The 22,071-nt window shown below is 46.4% G+C and overlaps 1 long non-coding RNA gene across 4 annotated transcripts; it reads right to left on the bottom strand.

Annotated features, from left to right (window-relative positions):
• Positions 1 to 1,095: 1,095 nt before the first annotated feature.
• Positions 1,096 to 22,058, bottom strand: LOC125923399 (uncharacterized). 4 transcript variants are annotated; one of them, XR_007458023.1, is made up of 7 exons: positions 20,382 to 22,058; positions 16,765 to 16,846; positions 16,348 to 16,474; positions 13,526 to 13,724; positions 10,357 to 10,467; positions 6,135 to 6,336; positions 1,096 to 1,173 (listed from the first exon to the last, which is right to left on the bottom strand). It is a non-coding gene; the product is annotated as an uncharacterized LOC125923399 (long non-coding RNA). The 4 variants fall into 4 exon arrangements; XR_007458024.1 differs by lacking the exon at positions 1,096 to 1,173 and adding an exon at positions 4,258 to 5,210; XR_007458022.1 differs by lacking the exon at positions 1,096 to 1,173 and adding an exon at positions 4,258 to 5,205.
• Between the last annotated feature and the right edge of the window lie 13 nt (positions 22,059 to 22,071).

The following is a 22,071-nucleotide window of genomic DNA, read 5'->3' as shown; positions in this document are numbered from 1 at the left end:
AGAGAGCTCAGTCTTGGACTTGCACAGTCTTCTCGGTTCCCAGGAATAAGTGTGGTTTTAGTTGCAAGCCTGCCTTTGTAGGAGTAGCCCCTTAGCCAGAGTAGCTCATTGAGTTTGCTCAGAGGTTATGTTGGAGCCCCTTGAGCCAGTGAGGCTTCTGCCCTGTGGTGATGGGGCTGTGAGTGCCTGGAGGATGCTTTGGAGTCTGCCCCATGTCCTGATCTGATGACTCCTGAGTGGGTGCAGCCTAGAGCACCCCCAGAACTGACTGTGATCCCAGGAGTTCTCTTCTTGGCTCTTTCCCTGGTTCCATTAGCTGCTCTGTTTCCCTTGGATCCTGGAGCTACTGGCCTCCAAGATATCCCCTGGTTGTCCCAACATCCTGACATATGCCTTTCCCCGGGCCCTGTTCCAAATAAAGTCGGTCTTCTTGGGCAGAGCTGTGGGGGCCTTCATCCTTATGGCCTGCCTTTACTCTGGACAAACCCCTGCGACTCTGCACTGAGGGTGGGATCCACTTTTTCTGACCATGACACCCCTGCTCTTCAAGCCGGCACTGAGGGAGGAGGAAGCAGTCTTCCTCGCTTGCCTCTCCTGGGGGTGAGGAGAGGCAGGGACCACTGAGGCCTCAGGATCCTTTTCTGCCCTGCCTGCGGTAGAGCTTCACCTGCAAACAGGAGATGGCCCTCGTCCTCCCGGTCCCTCTTGCCTGGAACAGAGCTTCTGGAACAGAGGGCTGAGGAGGATGAGAAATGCAGGAAGCCTGCCTCTCCCAAGGAGAAACCGCAGCCCCCAGTGGGGAGTTGAGGGGAGAGAGAATCTCCATCTTCTGGGCCACATCTGCCCAAAGTAGAGGGCCTAGGGTACCACTTCTGGAACCTGGAGCTGTGGGGGCGGGGGGTGTGGTCAGGAAGGTCATGGCTTAAAGGTCACAGACCCTGGCTGATTTTGTATTTAGTAGATTTTCTTGAATGGATATTTCTCCATTTGCTGTATGTCCTTAGGATGATTTCTGGGGATTTTAAATGACTGTGTTTTTTTTGTTTGTTTTTGTTTGTTTTGTTTTGGTTTTTAAACAATTCTCCCTATTTTGTTTTGCTGGGGAGAATTTACACTGAGCTCCTTACCCTGTCATTCTGGAAGTCTTGCTCATCCACCATCCTGGCATACTCTCTGGAGTAGGAAAGAAAAGAGTGAACGGATCACTGGTTTGCCAGGCATTAATTACACGTATCCCTCAACACAACTGGGCATGTGGCCTGTACCCAACTTAATTTCATGCCATGATTTGGTTCCTCAAGTACTGACTATAATATAAATCCAAGGGATGTGTTCTGTTCTACGGATCCCAGATCGGTTATGGAGATTCTGCTTTTGTTTCTGATGAGTGAAAACGGGATTCCTTTTTCGGTCTGGCTTCAGTAAAATATCCAGAGAGAAGAAATGTTAAATCTATAAGGGTCTTCTGCAAAAACTAATTCAAGTTTTCACACATCTAACCAACTTTCTCATTCAAATTTCAGTTGTGTTCCTATGAAAACTCTAGCTGCACTGAAACATTCCAGATGCAGCAAAACTTACTTTCAACTTCAAATTGAAGAAATACCAGTTTTCTAGCAAAACGCTACCCTGCCTCCTACGAACATAAAAGGCAGCAAAGAAGCAACCACACCTGCGCCCGATAGCACTGGCACCACACGCCCCATACCCTGGAAAACCCGGTCCCCGAGGGCATCTGCAGATGACTCGGGAAGGGCCTCCTTCCACATTCACACGTGGAGAAACGCTGCATGGAGGTCCGTTCCCCTCTGGGCCACTCACAGATTGCAGTGGCATCCAAGAGCTTCTCAGAGGCCTGCGGCAAAAACTGTGCTGCTTTATTTCATGCGGCATTTCTCACACTTACTAAAAGCTCAGGACTCCTTTACAGAGGAGCACGAGTTAGCATCTCAGGAGATACAACAGTTTCATGGAGCCGTTTGAGAAAACTCTCAATTAATCTCAGAGTCAGAATGGAATCATTTCATTCAAAGATATTTCTCGTATATGCACATGAAAAAGGCACTGCTTCCCTTGAGCTGAAATATTCAAATAGGGTTTCTGCTGCCAGGTGAATTTTCTTATGCCTTCTAACCCAGATAACTTCCAAGCCTCCTCTGCTCAATAAAACCTCTTCCAGCAACTGTGTGTCCCCTCCCTACTCGGTGCAAGAGAGTCAAGTTCTAGGAGGTGAGGCCCTTCCTTGTTGCCAGGACCGCTGGGCGCCAGAGGGGTGGACAAGGGAAACCCTGGGCTTTTGAATTCAACGCTTGAGCAGCCGCACCGTGTAGTCAAAGCAAACCTGGAATCGACTTCAAAAAGCTCACAAACAGCCTTGAGAGGTTATGAGCTGGGCGATAAATCATGTGCAGTGGCTGTCACCACTGGCACCTGCTGATCGGTGACCTGCTCAGCAAGTTTAAAGAACTCTGAGTTTCTTGGTTAAAAAAAAATAATCTAAAACTGGGCTCCAAATGAGGACTTCTGCTCCTTGTATGCTCTTCAACAGGAGAGGGAGCACTAGGGAGGACTCCACGGGCCTGGACACATTGCCGGGGCAGGCCTATCTGCAGGGAGCACACGGCCTGCTTCGCTATCCTTTAGAAAATTCTGGGGGTGCCTGGGTGGCTCGGTTAAGCATCCGACCTTGGCACAGGTCATGACCTCGCAGTCAGTGGGTTGGAGCCCCGCGTCAGGCTCTGTGCGGACAGCTCGGAGCCTGGAGCCTTCTTCGGATTCTGTGTCTCCCTGTCTCTCTGCCCCTTCCCTGCTCGTGCTCTGTTTCTCTCTCTCTCTCTCAAAACAAATCAACATTAAAAAAAGAAAATTCTGATGGCCACAGCATGGTTTCAGCTGTTCCGCAGAGGCACTTGGAGGCTGGGGCCCCTAGAGGCGTCACCTGCTTTCTCAGGAAGTACCGGGTCAAGGGGCCTTTCTGCCCTGGGCCTCAGGGAGGGTTTTCCTGCTCCCGGTCCCTCCCGGAGGGTGTTGCTTTTGCGAGTAGCACCCACATTCTTTTTTCCCCTTATCAACTTTTTTTTTTTTTTTTCCATAGGGGGAATAGAGCCTCGGACCCAGTACCTGCAGGTCCTGTGAGTACAGACCCCTCTTGGCGCCCGGGCCAATATTTACAAGGTGGTGGCAAAGACTTCTGCTAAGAACCCTTGAAAAAAAAGCTCAGGGAAAGGGGATTTGCCAACCGTGTCACAGACTCAGAAGTTTAAGAGTATCGCAGATCACTGAAAAAGGGTCTGACTGAAGTGAGAGCTGATATTCAAGAATTGAATCTCTAGTCTGAAGAGAGGCAGGGTTTTAACCAGGGACCCTTCAGTCTTCCTTGTGGGGACTCCCCCCCCCCCCCCCCACAGGGCTGGCATCATCCATCTCCCACAGCTCAGAAGTGACCTACGAACTAAAACTACGAATCATATTTCTATAATTGAAAGTAAAGAAATCAAAAACAAAAATAACTAAACTCCGGAAATATAATTGCTTAACCATTTCTTTGTATTTTTATTGAACTTTCTTGAATTTTTTTTTTTTTTAATTTCTGCCCAGTCACGACAATTAAGTGGGAAACCACAATGACAATTTACAAACTGTGGCATGAAAAAGAACACACACCCCATCAGGAGTTATACCAAACCCTTTCCTTTTTATTCATTCAAAAGAGTCCAACGCACAAATGTCAAATATGAGCACTGTCATTTTTTTTCTTGGAAGGGGGAAAAACATTTATTCTGGCAGCACTTTTACAATTCCAGGAAGCGGTTTTGATACCATTGGTTGCAAGAATAGAAACCATAACAGACTTGAAGGGCGTTTGTTTGCCAGGCGAGGGACTACTTGGTCTGGAAAGACTCCCCCTTGTGCTTTGTGAACTGCCCGTCCACCTCGGCTGGCTGAGCCTTCCCAGGTATGGAAAGAGAAAACGGAATTTCCTGCACAGACACTGAAAATTCCAGTAGAGCAGAGTGTTTTCTGTATCTCCAACCCCCCCCCCCACCCTGAAGCAAGTTCTCAAGCTTTTCTGGAGCTTCTTTTGGTCACATGACCCTCAATCATGACGACCTTTTTGCCGAAACACATGTGACACCAAGATTCCTTCTTACACTGCTTCTCTAGGGTTCAGGTGACAGCACAAAACATCACTTGTCAAAAAATAGCAGATATTAAGAATGTGGGCATTTATGTTCATAATTATAATAAACACCTTGCAGGGTATGTCACCCAAAGGAGCATTTTTTTTTTTTTTTTCACTTAATATGGTCCCCTGGGGAGTTAGCCCGAAGTCACATCCTTAAGTGTCCTTGCAAAAAAAGACTGGTCAAAGTCAGTTAATTTGACAGTTTGGGAACTGTCTCGTGCCAATTACAAAACTCCTATGCCCAACAATTCAATGGTCCATAAAGCAATTAAATGTTACCATTCAGTTTACACACACGCACACACGCACACAGAGAACTGTGACCAAAGGATTAAGCAGGTAATCTCGTGACTGTGTTCTAAAAGAAAACGAAATCTCAAGATTGAGGTGTCGTATTCAAGTATCAAAAAATGCAGAAATAGTCTGATCCCATTTGATTTTATGATCATGACAAATCATACTTGTTTCACTGAGGTTCTGGAGTTAGTGAAGTCAACTCCTGGGGCACAAAATCTACAAAACTCAACTTAAGATTTTTCACAATGCAGCTGCTTTGCTTGTTTCTTTTAAAAAATATGTTGAGACTTTGTATAGTGGCATTCCAAGAGTCAATACTTTATAAAAGAAGGAAAAGAATAATACCAGCTGACTCACTTTTCATGCCTTACACTGGTGAGAAAACAGTTTGTCTTACACATTCTTCCATCAACACACAGAGGAGGCAGCTGTAAACAGAGTCCTTTATACTCTTCAAGGAACGTGTTACTATTGCAGCAGATACTGTTTGGCCCCAATTAGGAGTAGACGAGAGCAATTTGCTTTGCTTTTCACGTTTTACTTGGTGGAGATTTTAAAACAATGGTTTTACTAGTTCTTGGCAGCAGACCATCCAATCAGAGGCTCTGTATTTATAAATAACCAATGCGGGACTATGCTCTCCAGTTAGGGAGCTCACTATCTCAAGGTCTGACCACCAGATGTGAAGGGCTTTCAAAGTGCTCTGCTAAATTTCACAGACTCTGTTCTAGAAAGAGAGAGAGAGAGAGAGAAGTACTCATTAGCAAAGCTCTTTGCACCATTCACAACTGACTCCTGATTATCTTAAGCTATTGAAAGACTCAGATTTTCCATGGACTCCTTGACCCCTCTGTCCCCCTCCCCTGAAGAATCCTACCACCAGGCTTCCACGACCCCTCTGTCCTCTGCCCCTGAAGAATCCATTAGCACATCATCTAGTGACAACGTAATGTCAACAGGAAGCTGGGAGCAAGGAACATTCTGCCCAGCACCACTGGAAATGTGGGCAAAGAAAAACAAGAATCCCACCAGCCTGCCCAAGGAACAGGCTTGCAGGCAGGGACCTTTATTTAAAAGAAGGGGAGGAGACACTGCCTGAAATACAGGTAAGGTTCTTGCTGATTATCACAACCTCTGCAAACCAGCACTTAATCCATGGGCAGACAGATGCGTTTTTTAAAATCTCAGAAGGACTAAAGATTAAAGAATGAACAGAAAGGCCTTTTGCTAAAATAAGAAACCAGCCCCATCTTGGCACAGTCCTCATGCAGAATATTGCACCCAGTGTTAACTAACCCTAGAAGCTTCGAACTGTATAAATTTAAATGTATTTGCATATTATAAAAATAAAGATAAACATATACATATTTTACACTAGTTACGGAACAGCAATGAACGGTCAGTCGATCCTTCTTTCACATTTAACAGAACTGAAATCTGAGTGCTCAAAACACGGCCACCTGTACTGCAACTATGGCTTATATGTGCACAGAAAACAAAATCCCTGAGAAGCCATTCGACTTTTTTTTTTTTTTTCTTTTCTTCAAGTAGCGCTCTCCTTGGAGGATCACAGTTCTGAGGTTCAGGTTGTAAAACATTTGCTCCATGTTCTTCCCCCCCCCACCCCCGTCCTCCCCCGCCCCTCCCCCACCTCATCTACAGGCCAGGTGCGCTCCCTCCTCTGCAAGCACCCTGGACAGTTATTACTCAAGTTCACGGAACGCGCGTGGGAGTGTGGAGGGTTTGCCGGGTACAAAATGATGGTCCAGGTGAGTTCTGATGCTCTCTTTTCTCCACGGAAATTCCATAGCCATAGAAGTCATTGGTTTCTGTGCTTTTCACCAACGTTCTTCCTATACGGGTAGAGCAGAAGAAAGCACACACATGACAAAAGGTGACAGAAGGATATTCTCAATTCTAAGAACAGGAAGCAAAACTAGGAATCGGGTTTTTTTTTTTTTGCACCAATTTTAATTTTTACTTCTAGAATTCCTTATAAAAATGTGTCAGGCAACTAAGGATCCTACAAAGAAAAGCGTCTTTTCACTAGAAGGCTGGTCGAACACTTCTGGTTGTGACATTAAGTTTAGGCATAATGAGGAACTATACAAATTAGTAATAAGCACCTAAGCCATTGTAATTTCACAGCTGAATGAGATTTATAATCAAGAACCCCAAACACTAACCACAGCACTGAGTCCTTTCAGGAAACACACACACACACACACACACACACACACAAGTGCTCGCGCGTGCGAGCTAAACAGCCCTCTAGGAATAGGAATATATACTGAAAAGTGAGAACTTTTACGATGTCTCACTGGCCTTAAAAGGCATGATTTCACTTGCAATGTTACATACAGGCAAGGCTGTCAAACTAAAAGCTGGAGTTGGATGAATATAAAATAAACTCCTGTATTGCCACCTAATTAAACAGAGTGGCATTCAATTCAGACAAAATGATTAGAGAGAAAGAGGTCAAAGGTCCTCATCCCTTATGTCACCTTTCCTATAATGACATGCAGCCCCTCCATCCCCCCCCCCCATCTCTCAATGGTGCTTGATTTCACAGAAACTTTGTAAAATATTAGTAACATTACCAAAAAAACGCACCTTCCATTTACTAACAACTTACTACACATCAGGAATCACACCCACTCACCACAGTGCATTACTGGATTAATCCTCAACTCATAACACGCCTATGGGGTAAGCTCCATCCTACTCTACATTCACCAAGAAGGAAATGAAGGTTCCCAGAAGTTAAATAACTTCTGGAGGGAACACACCAGGGTGCGAGAGAGCCAGCCTTTAGCAAGGGTTATTTGACTCCACAGCGTGCTTGACAGCTAAAAGCCAGGTTGGGATGTTCGGAGCCCTGGGGATAGCTTCGTGTTTCTATGGCACTCAGCCACGAAGACTTTTTGAAGGCCTATTAATATATAGCAAACTTCCCAGTAGAGAAAGTTTTGACAACTGCCTCAAATTCGAGTAATAAGAAAATAAATCTAACGTAAAGAGGATGGCAGTGTGAAAACTCCCATCTCCACCACGCAGTTAACTTTGGTGGTTCGAGTTCTGGGTTTGTGAGAGGGATGCAAATATTTTCCTCACGGAACCCAACAAGCCTTCGGAAATGCAGACAGTTGTGTCTGGCTGTCTGTTCCCCTGAGCCACACGTAAGACAGAAGCACAAGGATGTCGAAGCAAGGGCACCCAGAGCCTATAATCACCAGGAAGCCACTTGAGGCTTTTAAACACAGAAGTGGCCAGGGTCCGACGTTCAAAGATAATATTGGTTCGTAGGGGAAAAAAAAGACATTAGAGGGACGGAGGCCAGTTGAGACTCAGTCACAGGTATCTTGGCAGGGACAGGTGCATCTAGAGGAAAGGAAGGGCCAAAGAGACGGTTGTGTGGCCAAATTTGCTCGTGTCAAGATACACTGATAAGACGGGAGAACAGGTCTCGGGAAGGCTGTGTGTCTGCAGCCGCAGCCCCTGGCTCGGTGGACGGGAGCGAAGCAACGCCACTCCCCCAGGCGGGAAGCAGACCGACGAGGAGCGTTGAGGGGCAAGACAGTAACTCACACCAGTGAAGCCTAGAGCCCACGGGACACCCAAGGGAGCTGCTGTGGGGCGCTGGGGGAAAGGACAGCGTGGGGGCTCAGACCCAGAATCCTCTCGGGGTTCTGCACCTGCTCTTGCTGGAACACAGCACACACAGTCCAGGTATTTAGAAGCTCAGGCTAACTGAGGCTCTACCATGTTGTATTAATTAATCAGGTCTTTTATTTTCTGTATTGGGATTCTTCGACATCCGGGCCCTCGCTGCCCCTGGAGGCCCCCCCTCCCCCCGCACTAGCAGGTTCCTAGAGACCCTAAACAACACCGACGTGAGCGCGCTTCTCGGTACCCACTCGGTACCCACCCACTATCCGGAGCCCGCACCCTGCAGCCACCGCCTTTATCAGGCTCCGACACTGCGGGCCACCCTCTATCTGCCCCCCTCACTCCAGGGCCACGTGCCAGGCAACCAGGGACCCTCCCTGTGCCCGAGGCCCGCCCGAGCCACTCAGGCCTGTGGAGCCCAGCCAGCACCCGCCCTCGGCAATCTCACTCGCGCTCTTGGTCACAGTCCCCTCTCTGTGCCTCGTTTCCGCCCCACCCCCACCCTCCATGGCACAGCATACACCCTCCTCTAGGGCCCTGTGAGTCCTAAGCTGTCTTTTTCAGTGGCAGTCACTCCCTGATCTGTTGGCCTTACCGTATGTGCAAGGCTCTGTTACGATACTACATGCTAAGACAAATGCGTAAGTAAGAGCTTGTGTGAAAACAGCACTGAACTGGGAGCCACGGTGTGGGTTTCAGGCCGAGGCGCGTCACTGGTGACTGTGACTGTCGGCACGTGGCCTGGTCTGGAGTCCAGAGACCCCTGGCCTATGTGACTTACAGGGCGGTGCGGGGCCAGTGAGCCAGTGCGTTGGGGGGTTTTGTTCATCTGGCACTGCAGGCGTTTGTGATTATAATATGAAAGAAATGATACCACTCATCCATCCCCACTTTCCCCCTGAGGATGGGGCCAGGACACTCCAGGTGGCCTTGTAAACGGATCTTCCGGGGTTACTTGGCAACGCAGGCCAGCCCCCCTGCCACCACCTGTCCAGCACAAACGTGCACCCTCCCTGGGCAGGCACCTCAGTTAATAAACTAAATGTTGGGGCGCCTGGGTGGCTCAGTCGGTTGAGCACCCCACTTCGGCTCAGGTCATGATCTCACCGTTCGTGGGTTCGGGCCCCGCGTTGGGCTCTGGGCTGACAGCTCGGAGCCTGGAGCCTGCTTCGGATTCTGTGTCTCCCTCGCTCTCTGCCCCTCCCCCACTTGCACTTTCTCTCTCTCAAAAATAAACATTAAAATTTTTTTTAAATAAGTAAATGTTGCTAGGCAAGTCGGTGAGCACATTTTATTCTAGTATCTATATCTGCCTTTGAAGTTTTTTTTATGATTACCTTGATATGCCACCCATGGTGCACACCATTAATATTCCTAGTGGAAAAAGCAGCAACCGAGTTTATTGAGCGCTGTTTGCTCTGTGGAAGGAATAATGCTACCTGGCCTCCCCAGCAATGGCCTCTCTAAATGCTCACGACAACCCCACAAGACAACCGCTTCTGGGATCCGCTTCTGACAGAGCTCTACAGCCACGGCACCAACAAATGGCAAAGATTCACACTCGGGCAGTGTAACTCCAGCACCCAAACTGCCTTGAGAAAATAAAGGCAAACACTACTTTTAAGAAGCTATTTGCTGTGTCGATCCGCTCGAGCTTTTCGTGATGTTACATTCGTGCATATTACATTTTTTTAAACGACTTTTTTTGGGCGCCTGGGTGGCTGAGGCGGCTGAGCATCCAACTCTTGATTTCGGTTCAGGTGATGATCCCAGGGTCATGGGATCGAGCCCCGCATCAGGCTCCCCAAGAGCCTGGAACCTCCTTAGGATTCTCTCTCTCTCTCCCTCCCTCTGCCCCTACCCCGCTCGCGCATGCATGCTCTTTCTCTGTCTCTAAAAACAAAAATAATAAAGGTAATCTTAAAAATAAAATGCCTTCTTTCTTCCAGCAAGGAACTGAGATTACTAACATACGCAATATCATAATAAGTTAGGCCAAAGAATCAAGCAGTTTCCTGATTCTTAATTCTCAGTGTTGTCTTGATTCTGAATAAGCAAAAGATTTGTAACCTTAAAATGCCCTGCTCTATATATGAAGAGGTCTCTTCATCCCAAAGCCCACCCCACCCCCGTTTCCCCCTAAACTCTCAAGTCCTTAGGAAGTCCCTAATTCAAGAAACCCTCTCTGCTTCCCGGAGACTTACCCTTAAAACTTGGTGCTCCTAAAGTCACAGATTGGGTACAGTAAAAATGATGACATAAGGGAAAGAAGCACTATCTTTTCCACTTAATTTTCCAAGAAAGTATGGAGATACCTAAGCAGAGAGGGAACAAATTCTAGTATCAGTGTGGCTGATGGGGCACTGAATAATCAAGAGACACTATTCCCCCTCGCCTGTGAAAGGACCGAGGCAATGAGCGGTCTCACTCCTTACAAAAAACAAAGCAAATCAACACAAATCAGCGTGATACACCCCACAGGCCACCTCCACATTCCGCTTCCTTTCCTTCTGAAATACCATCCCATCCCCACCCTCCGTGTTTCACAATCCTGTGGTCACTGAAAAATCCCCCATCGTTCTAAAGCCAAGTTTGTGCTGCTCCGTTGCTCTTGTAAAAAGAAATTATTGGGTCCATACTAACGAACCTGAGTGTAATTAAACCTACTTTGCCCGTTTATCTGATGAGATAAAGGTGACAGTGTCTTCATGCTACTTTTTATAAAGGGCTATTTCAATTGGTCTTAAATATCCCTGTGTGGTAACAATGTAACTGCCAAATTCTCATGCGGAGCAATCACTGTATCTTTGGGACTACTTACAAACGTATATATACAATAACCCAAGTGTAAGAGGTAGTTCTGAGATGCAGTGTCTCGGCCCTTTTACCATTAGTCGCACTTTCTGGAAAAGGAGAAAGCTTAGCTTGACAACTTTCAAACTGGCCCATATTTTCCAATTCTGTAACACATGACCTGCCCAAATCAGAATCTGCTTCCCTTTTAATTGCCACCATTCCACATGGAGTGCAGACAGACACGGAACCACCACAAGAGAAACGGCAACTGTCAGGAAATAAAAATGATATATTCCTATGTCCTGTATGTTCCAGGGTCCATTAGGAAACCACATGGAAGAATGTGGGTTGCATTTCAGGATGCCTTCAGGTAACACATTTCTAGATGCTAACCTATTGGATCCTGTCTTTTAAATGAAAATCAGTAGAGGGACAGCTGGGCAGCTCAGTTGGTTAAGCATCCGACTTTGGCTCAGGTCATGATCCCACGGTTTGTGAGTTCGAGCCCATGTCGGGCTCTGTGCTGACAGCTCAGAGCCTGGAGCCTACTTGGGATTCTGTGTCTCCCCCTCTCTCTGCCCCTCCCCTGCTCATGTCCTGTCTGTCTGTCTCTCTCTCTCAAAAATAAATAAACATTACGGGCGCCTGGGTGGCTTGGTCGGTTAAGCGTCCGACTTCGGCTCGGGTCATGATCTCATGGTCTGTGAGTTCGAGCCCCACGTCGGGCTCTGTGCTGACAGCTCAGAGCCTGGAGCCTGTTTCAGATTCTGTGTCTCCCTCTCTCTCTGCTCCTCCCCTGTTCATGCTCTGTCTCTCTCTGTCTCAAAAATGAATAAAAAATTTTTTAAAAAAATTAAAAAAAGATTTTTTAAAAAAAATTAAAAAAATAAACATTAAAAGAACTTATTTAATGAAAAGCAGTAGATAGATTGGGTTATCTAGCAGTTTATCTGAGTATATACTTGGTGGGGGCTGGGTTCCTCTAAACCTCTTTGGAAATGAGAAAGAGGAACATTGTACAGGGTACCTAAAATTAAAAGCAAACAGTGAGCTGCCATTCGCTTAAAGAAGTTCACACTTCCCTTCTGAACTGGAATTTTAAGTGTCTCAATGTACAGAGCAGCAGGACAAAGACAGGAATTCACAGATAAAATTTTCAAAAATAAATTAAAACAATGAATCTACTTTCTCCTTACTTTTCCCACTGAAAGTAGGACTCTGCCTTTAACGGCTCATAATATCCAAGACTCAGTATCCCTTTAATGCCTAGGGGTCAGTTTGGCCGACCAGAATTTCTGGCGGAAAGGGATGGGAAGTGACGGACGGGGTGATTAGCGAGGTGGTGAGAAGCTCTCACGATGTATCATATATCACATCACCACGATGAACACTTTAGCCATCGTACGATTTTATTTGTCGCTTATACTTCACTGAAGCTGAAGAGAAAAGGTCAAAGGTTGCCGGGGGTTAAGGAGGAGGCGGGGACGAGGAATAAATAAAGAGAAGGAGGAAGAGGACCTTTAGGGCAATGGAAATACTGCCTTTCATACTACAATGGCGGACATAGAAACCCATGGAACGTGCAGCACCAAGAGTGGACCCTGAAGTAAACCGTGGAGCTTGGGTGACGATGATGTGTCAGTGTGGGCCCATCTAGTACCACAAATGTGCCGCTCTGGTTGAGGGAAGCTGTGCAGAGTGGGGCAGGAGGGATGTGGGATCTCTCTGTACCTTCTGCTCAATTTTGTCGTGAACCCAAAGCTTCTCTACAAAATAAGTTTGTGTTTTAAAACATTGCCTCCTATACTAAAGGAAGGAAGGAAGGAAGGAAGGAGAAAGAAAGAAAGAAAGAAAGAAAGCAAGCAAGCAAGCAAGCCTGAAGGAGGCAGGTCTCCCTGCAAGCAGCCCCACTTCTCTACTGTCCAATAAATGGGGGGCTGGCATTGGGGGTGGGGGTGCTAGTCAATTCACTGCCTTTAGACTGAACGAGGCCAAGAATAACACGTGATGAGAATTTCTTTGAAACTCACAAATCTGCTTAATACCAACACCCTAAGCAGCAAAGCCATTCTGAAAGCGGCACGAAAAAATTTCTTGCCTGCCCGGAACTATATGTGTTGTATTAGACACCAGAGGGCACAAGTTTCTTTAGGAGTGATGAACATGTTCTAAAATTCGATAGTGGTGATGGCTGTGAACCACATAATAAATGTCAATAATCACTGAATTATTTAAAAAGTGTATCAGACAGAATCCACATCCTTAAGGAGGTCAGAAGTTTTCAGAGCCACCTAGCAAATGTGTCACTAGGTGAGTCTTCACCTCATCTCAAAAGCAAATATCCTTGAAAATCAGCCCAGAAGAGCCAGAGTATGGAGAGGACTCATATTTCTATCTGATAATTAGCAAAGACAAGAAGCCACTCAGCTCCTCAGTATCCCCCTGGAGGGAGAGGTACAGTAGAGGCATTTCTTTCATGCGATCTTTTCCCAATGGAAAGCTGGTAGGGACCCCAACCACCAATCATCAAAACAATGGATGAAAGTAAATCGTCTTAAAAAAAAAATCACTACTTACTCTTTATTCTCTGTCTCTCCCCATAGGGAAATAAAACACAGAAAAATTTTTAAATGAGAAATAGAAAAACTTGGAATTTATAAGGAAGATCCAGTTAAGTAACAGTCATCGATGGTTTTTCTTTATAAAGCGTATGGCAGCACCATTATTTTACACATGGTCAAAGGCAGGCAGTTAAATGACAAGTCTCTGATTTGACCTGTAAAGGAGAGGAGTAAGCTGGTTAAAGAGCTTGGACTGTCTTTTCAAAAAACCACCATGAGATCTAGATCAATGACATAGGAGTAGGGTGATAATTCTTGTATGCCTTGAAGAGTTTACTGGCTGGCCTGCTGTCCTGGAATAATTATTAAGAGCCCTCCTGTCAACCTCAATCCTTTCCTGATTTGAACAATAAGTTACTGATCCATGTAGCACACGGATCAGCTTTGCCTTGGTGCTGACAATCGGTTGCTGACCAGAGACAGGCTCTATAGACAAAGATAAAAGCCCACTGGCCAGGGAGCCCACGCTTACAGTCATGGAGGGGGCCCCAGAGATCAGAAAGTCCGGCATACACACATTAGAATCATCAGGGGGACTATCGTTTTTTCCAAAGACTAGTGCCTGGCCCTTCCCTCTGGAAATTCACATACATATGCCCGATTAAGAAAGATGGATCTCAACCACCCACCTGCATCTTAGTGGGATGATAGAGAAGTAAAAGATCACTCTACTATGCCTTGCTAAAAAGTTAACGGGCCTAGAGTTGCAAAGCCAGTGCAGTGGTCCAGATTCCTAATTTCTACTGCCTGTTGGCACCCCCAAGTTTAATCGTCAGGTTCAGACCCAAGCTGTGACTACATAATAACCACCACCTGTGACGGCTTTCCTCCTCAGTCCCCCAAATCTCCTGCTTTCAATACACAGTCATCGACATAAATCAGACCTCCACTGGGCAGGGCCGGACCTGAGTGTCTGTTTGTTTTCATGGATATTCCTTCATTTAGAATTGAGACTTACACTCCAAACCCGCTGTCCATTGTATGAGGCTTTAAAACAAAACAAAACAAAAAATCCATTTTGAAATAAAACTATTCACATAGCTAGGTCAAAAGCAGTTCAGTCCCTAAAGGTATTCTCTCCAGCATCTAGATGTCTGAGGCTACGCGGCTCTGATTACCCAAGACCTTAAAGCTGCTTATTCAATTTAAGTATAATAACGTGTGAGAGACAGAGGAGGTGATAGCATTTTTTTTTCCAGGCTGGTATAAATGTCTTTCTGCGGCAGCACAACGAGAAGCCCATGGGAAAGCACCGATAAAGCTGGCTGGCTGCCACTGTGGTTTCTTGTGCAAACTGATACTCGAACTTCTACCTCTATCTCGCCTATTAAATGCCACGCGGCTACGGCGAAACAAGAGGTTAACGTCTGTGCTGGCTCAGGAAAACCTACGCCAGTGCAACGGTTTCCCTCACCCCCTGCTACTTCTGTAAGCCCCCTCATCCTCTCCCCCCTGTGTTTCTGAAAGAAAGGGGCCAACGTCCACCAAAGAACAATCACATTTGTGTTTGATATATTCACACAACAGACAGGGACAAGGGGTGCTCTGGTTAGTATGAAGCTACTATGTACTCGTAAGAAGTGCTTCACAATTTCCCAATGTCCTACGGGCCCCGTGCGTGAGGAGTCAGACCATGTGCGTGTTAGCTAAAATAGCATTCTCAATACACAGCATCAGATAAGTTTCCCGTGGGTGTTTGGTGACATCTTCCAGCAGAGATGAATTAGGGATGTTCTAATGAGTCACTTGGTTTGGACAAAGCACCCTTCTACTGCAGCCGCAAAGGAATGAGCACCCACTGAACACCTCGCTCTGCAGACAACACGTGAAAGTCAGGCAAACGGACACTTCCGGGCTGAGGCCTGAGCTCCTACCTCGAGGGGCTCTTGTGGAACCCACCCCATAACGAGTCTCTCAAGGTGAGGTGGACAGGCCACCATTTTCAGATGCAAACTGCAGAACCTCCCTATAAAAAGCTCGTCTGTGAAAACAAAATTCTATGGGGTCAGCTCGGAAGAAAAACACAAACTTGCCGCATGAATGCCTTGCCCTACAAGCCACGTCGCTGCTGTCTCCCGGAGCATCTCCAAGAAGACTGTGCCCTGCTCCTTTGCAAGATTTGCAGCAAAAAGGGATTTTATCTCACTTTAAAAGTGGCCTGTGGTTCTTAACACTACAAAAAGAACTAAACAAAAACCCAAAACAGGAGGAGTTCGATCTGTAATGCCAAGTCAACACCGTATCTAAAAGTTCACGCGTGTACATTCTCTGTGTTTCAGGCCGTTTGGGGGACGGTGGGGGCAATCTGCACAGCCATGATTATCAAGGGCTGAGAATCAGAGACCTACAGAAAAAAATTATCTACCACGGATTTGCTGTAGGCTTTTCTTACTTAGAGGGCACTCACTATCCATAAAAAAATGTTCTTTTTGGATGTATATACCTGCAAATGTACTAAAAACCAGCTACACACCTTAAATGAGTGAACTGTATTGCCTATGAAATGACAGCTCGATAAAGCTGTTAAAAAATGCTTTTTTTCAAATGCTCTCACTTTTAATCAGCAAAAGTAAAAAAAAAAAAAAATCATAAACAATAAAAAATAAAAATTCCTAGTTTGCTACATAAGCCATGGTGCCTCTGTCACCCAGATACCTAGGTCTGCCTTGGGAGAGCATCCAAAGTTTCCTGGAAGGCACTTTCACTCGGCCTTTTGTATCACACCTACCAGAGCAGGATGGGGAGTGAGCGACCGGGGCTACCGTGTTTGGAACTCACTTGGAACAGGGGCTGATCACAGTCGGTGTAGGTGGGTAAACCAATGCAACATTCACTCGCTCGCTGCCGTTCTTCGGGCAAATGATCTCGGCCACTCCTTCTGGTCTGGGCTGACTCAGCAACTCCCCTGCAGGAGGAGAGAGAAAGTGTGTTAATGAGGTGTGCCTTCATAATGGGACCATTCCACAGAGGAATGCAGCGCCCAGGGACTGGGGAAGCCGGGAGGAGGGCAGGTAGTGCGTTGTCTACAGACAAGGGACTCAAGAGAACAGATATGAGCCCGGAATCGCAAACCGGCCCTGCTCCCTGCCTCCCCGCCTACATTCTCATCTGCATCACCATGGAGAACGTTCTAATGGCTGTGGCGAAGAGGCCATCCTTCCAGACAAAGACAGCATCTGCCGCTATTTTCCTCACCTTCCTTTTCATGGACTGACTCCGGAGGTCTTTATCTAGATGTTGTGGCAAATTGAGCGCGGATCCCTAGGGCCCGGAGAAGCTGCCAAGGAGGTGTTCATAATTAGCATTTGGGGCAGATGGGATTCGGACAGACCGTAGCAGCCCTTCAACAAAGCCCTGCATAAATGATCTCGACACGCAGCCGACCAAAGGTGTTATCTAGGTAAACAGCCCAGCTTCACACTGGCAAGAGGATATCCTGGGTAGGTCTGTGTGGGGATTTGAAAGCACCAGCATAAGACTATGTTATGACTAATGGGGTCCAGTAAAAACAGACAGTTAACTTAATGGATTACCACAACACCCAGAGGAAATCTGCGTCCTCTGCACGCCCGGATCTCATCTCTCTCCAACTAGACCATTAAATCCCAAAGAGCAGTGAGGACTTCCATTCCTTACTTTCCCCTCCACCTCGTCTACTTACCAGCAGCACCCTGCCCTCTCTCTATTCTCACGGCTGGCACTGTGCTGTCGCTCAGAGAAAATTCAGTAACTAGCTTCTAGCTGAGGACAGCACTTGCTACTGCCTAAATCCCCCTACGTAAACCTAGAAAGTAAACAGACCAAACCAAGGACACAAAACGTTTGCCGACTGGGGAAAGATGCTACTGAAAATAAACATCAGCCCTTTGGCAGCCATCACTTAGTAGAACTGATTTGAAAATTCTCAGGGCCCCAGGGGCGCCTGGGTGGCTCTGTCAGTTAAGCCTCCCACTTCAGCTCAGGTCGTGATCTCACAGTTCGTGAGTTCGAGCCCGGCGTCAGGCTCTGTGCTGACGGCTCAGAGCCCGGAGCCTGCTTCAGATTCTGTATCTCCCCCTCTCTCTGCCCCTCCCCTGCTCACGCTCTCTCTCTGTCCCTCAAAAATGAACAAAGCGTTAAAAAAAAAATTCTCTCCCTCCTTCTCCCCTTGCCGCTCCCCTGCTTGCATGCACTCTCCCTCCAACTCTCTCGAGAAATAAAAATAAATTTAAAATTAAAAAAAATTCTAACGAACCCAAAGTTAAGCCAACAAGGGATGATTAGAAAGTCCTTGGCGTCAAAATACCGTATTGTGAAATGCCTCACCTTCAGCGGAACTCTCACACTGATGAGGCACGCCCACGTGCCAGCAGTGAACCGAGAGCTATAAATGTACCTCTCATTTCGTCTGTGAGATGTCTCTAGGAGGGTCATCCTCACTTTACAAACGAGGTCAGGGTGGTTATGTGGCATACCCCGAGTCAAGGGCAGGCGAGTGGCAGGCTTGGAATGTGACCTTGGGAAGCCATCTCTGGGATGCTTACTCTTTGCCACGACCGTCCAAGACCTCCCAAAGCGGGAACTGCTTCTTTATGCCAGAACACGTCTCTTCTAAAGGAGCAATCTAAAAACACTCTTCTTACATAATGAACTAAGTGTTGACATATTTGCAGTTCTGCGATAGGACATTCGTTTCCTGCTTCGAGCATTTTTCCGTGGCTTTGGACAATATGAACTGAATGTAATTTGAAGTTCCTTAGCCAAACTACTATAAACACCCAACAACTGCAAAAGGTAATTTCAAATGATTAGCTTGTACCACGGGTACATGGGTATCAGAGCCATACTCTGACACCAACTAAGGAAAGATTCCAAAACATAAAAACGCAAGTTAAAAATGTAAACACTAAAATGCTACCAAGGCCATAACACGAACCAAAGTGGTGTAGCACGTTAGAGCTGGACGGAAAGTTGGAAGTCATTTGGTCCAAACGCGACCTTCTAAGTCAGAAACCCTCTGAGTCTGTCGGGTCTGTTCCAAGTGCCATGGAGAGCTATGCATCCCCGGGGAGACGGGACGAGGTCTGCGACCCTGGTTCTAAGCCCCCTGTCGCCTGCTTCCTTACCTGACATTTCTACTCTGCTCTTTCTGTCCCCAGGATCACCCCCAAGGCCTGGACACACTCAGCTTCCATGGTTTCCCCTGAGAACGCTCTTCTGGCGGGCAGAATGCCCACAGGCCTCCTGCAGCCACCCGAGCGCGTGGGATTGCAGCTGGTTTTGGGGGAGCGGACCCATTTGCCAGGGTTGCAATTATTTGCAGTAGACCATTAAGCACCCGTTATGAATTTTTTATTAAACTGACAGCTTTAGTGCCCCCTACCCCAGATTCCCAGTATCCTACCGAGCCAGGTAACTGGTTTCGTGGAGGCCCTACCCCCAGCAGCACTGCCAGCCGCAGGGGGGGCATGAAAGCTGCAGGCGCCGAGAAGCCTCCCAGGTGTGAAAACTCCACTCAAGGCTGCAGAAAACCGAGCAGCCAAGCTGCACGGTTCACAACCTCCCGCAGGTCCCCACCCTCCAACAGGCTCCTGCAAGGTGCCAGGATTCTTAGGACGGAAGGAATGTGCCCTGTCGTTAGATTCAGAAAATGAGGAAAACAGCCTTTTCCTCTCAAAAAACATGATCACAAATACAAAAGTGGTTCATAATATGTGTTATCTACTAAAACAGAAGCTGGTCATCTCAAGTTTCTTGCACACAAACTTGATTTTCAAGCTAAAATATTAGCCAGCGAGCCTGCGTGGCTCAGTCAGTTAAGCGTCCGGCTTCGGCTCAGGTCATGATCTCGCAGTTCGTGAGTTCGAGCCCCGCGTCGGGCTCTGTGCTGACAGCTCAGAACCTGGAGCCTGCTTTGGATTCTGTGTCTCTCCCTCTCTCTGCCTGTCCCCCGTTCATGTATTGTCCCTCTCTCACAAAAAATAAATAAACATTAGAAAAAGCAACACCAGAATACAGCCATTCACTCAGTATCTAAATAGGGAGATCTTACTGTGTGTGAGGAGACACAGGGGATACCGGAGTCTAAGTCAAGGCCTTTCATATGGAGGGTCCCAGCATCTGAGAAAGTCACATGTGCATAAAAGGAACTGTAGTCCTGTATGTTAGGGCCCCCCGAAGAAAGTTATGAAATGTTAGAAGGACAACGAGAAGGACAGAAGAATACTGATTTGCAGGACTCCAAAAGACCTCCAAGAGCAGAGAACACAGTCTCAGAAGACCCATCACATCGATTATCCAGGACTCCACGTTACCAGCACGCTGTTATATACGTCAAGGTAAATGACATACAGCAACCACAGAAGAAAAAACGGTGATCGCAGTAGCAGCTAACATTTATCGAGCACTTATTATGCACTTAGGGTGTCATTGTATCATGTCACTTAGTCCTTACGACAACACTATGAAGTACCTACAATCCTGTCCTCATTATATACAGAGGTGGCGAGGGAGGCTCAGAGCGGTTAGGTATTCGCCAACAAGGAGGAAGTGGCAAAGCCGAAATTTGGACCCAGGACTATCTATCTGACTTCACTCTTAACCACCACGTAATACTGTCCCGAGGCGAGGACATCGTGATTAAATCAGATAACACAGAAAGTGTTAAATGTTGTGTCCAGGATCCGGTAAGTTCTTGACACTATGACACACTGATGAGATTTTTTTGAAAAGCTTACTTTTCCAACTATATAAAGAATTCATGCGAATATGTGATCGTACCCACATTCTCTGTAGTAAAGCCGTACGCCAGGATTAGACCGTAAATGATTTACCTGCAAAATACCGCGTCACCAGAAATTTGAAAACTTCAAATGAAAAAGTGTTAGATTTATGACACGTCTGTCATCACTAGCAAAAGCCAGTAAGAAAGATAAATCCCAAAGCTGGTGGAAGCTGAAAAAAAAAAAAAAAAAGCTACATTTACATAAAATGTGCCGGTGGTGAAGTAAGGATAAATACACATGTGACCTGTTATATTTCCATTTTCAGGAACTTGCTTCCAGGAAGTAGGCCTTTCTCTCTGACAAAAATTATACAATGATTGCTCATAGCAACACTATTTATAAAACAGTGAAAAACTGGTAACCCTTTCAAAGGTCCAACACTGGGGAAATGATTAAAAACTCCGACACACCAGTAAGATGGGATTCTCTGTAGTCGTTACAAATCATGAGACTGACATTTCTGTGCGTCAGTGTCTGCTTAGAGCTACATTCTAATTAGAAACATCAACTGACCAAGAACACAGATGAATTCAGAGGGAAAGCGGTCCCTCAAGATTTAAATGGTCCTGGGGTTATTTATTTACTTATTTTATGTTCGAGTCAGTAAGAAAACGAGGCGAAAGCATGCCGCACACCCAAGGGGGATGCCAGTTTCGAATGCTAGTGCTTTCTCTACGGTTGGAGATGGTCCGTTCACGTGCGGCACACAATGAAGTCAGTCTTCCTGAAAAAGCAGAACTTTGGCCCGAAGAACAGAACACTGCATTCACTGAAGCTGTTTTAGGCCACTGCCCAGTCTCCTTGTGCCCGTTAAAGTTATGAAAAACCGTCCTTAATTACTCTGGCTCAAGATTTCCGGAATTAAAAAGCTGCCACATCAACCGTTTTCCCCCCTGTGGAAGAACAGAACGCTAAGTTTTATTATGGTGTTTTTTTTTTTTTAAAAAAGAAACTCAACAGAAGTGGAAGGAACTTTTTCATCTTTTTCTGCAAAGCATCAGAATTCTCAAGCATTGAGCACTTTACACAGAATACGACAAATGTGTCATACTGATGAGTCAAATCGCAATATTAAAAGCTCCTTACATTTCTTTTTAGTGCAAATAAAAGCCACTTCCCTGATCCAGAATGAAGATCTAAATAACCAACATCCCTCAAAACAGCCAAAGTGGTCTAGACAGTAAAAGAAACAAGTATATAGGTTCTATTAGGTAAGGAACTATCTAGATGTCTTCAGGACCTCTTCCGCTCTAATATTCTAAAATTCACCCCCTCGCTCTCCCCACCCCAAAGTCTACTGTTGTACTTTAATTAAATGTGACTCTGGATGTAGCTACGTTGCGATCCATGAATACTGTTTCCCACATCTCCCCTGGGCAAAGGCAGCGTCCTCTGAAACCAGTGAGCAGAAGTCCCCCACTTTCCAAGCCCATCGAGGTATCAGGCAGCAAATACCAGAGAACTACACCCTGGTTACTTCATGTGGAAGAGGAAGGCCGGATAGAGATAACAGGACACCCTGTCTTAAGACAAAATAAAGCCCAGAAAGTATATACACAGCAGAAGTAAACATCCGACGTTAAAATGCTCAATTTAAAAACACGCCACCGTGCACACCTGAGGGTGTGAGAAAAGGCAGAAGAGACCCCCCCGATATCTGCTGGTTCCAACATAACCATCTGCACACTTGGCTGCCATTTCAGAGGAGGACCCCCCATGCCTGCACCCCACCCCCCCA

The sequence above is a fragment of the Panthera uncia genome, chromosome B1 (genome assembly GCF_023721935.1).
Source record: "Panthera uncia isolate 11264 chromosome B1, Puncia_PCG_1.0, whole genome shotgun sequence".
NCBI lineage: Eukaryota > Metazoa > Chordata > Mammalia > Carnivora > Felidae > Panthera > Panthera uncia.
This window is presented reverse-complemented; position numbering and strand designations above follow the sequence as displayed.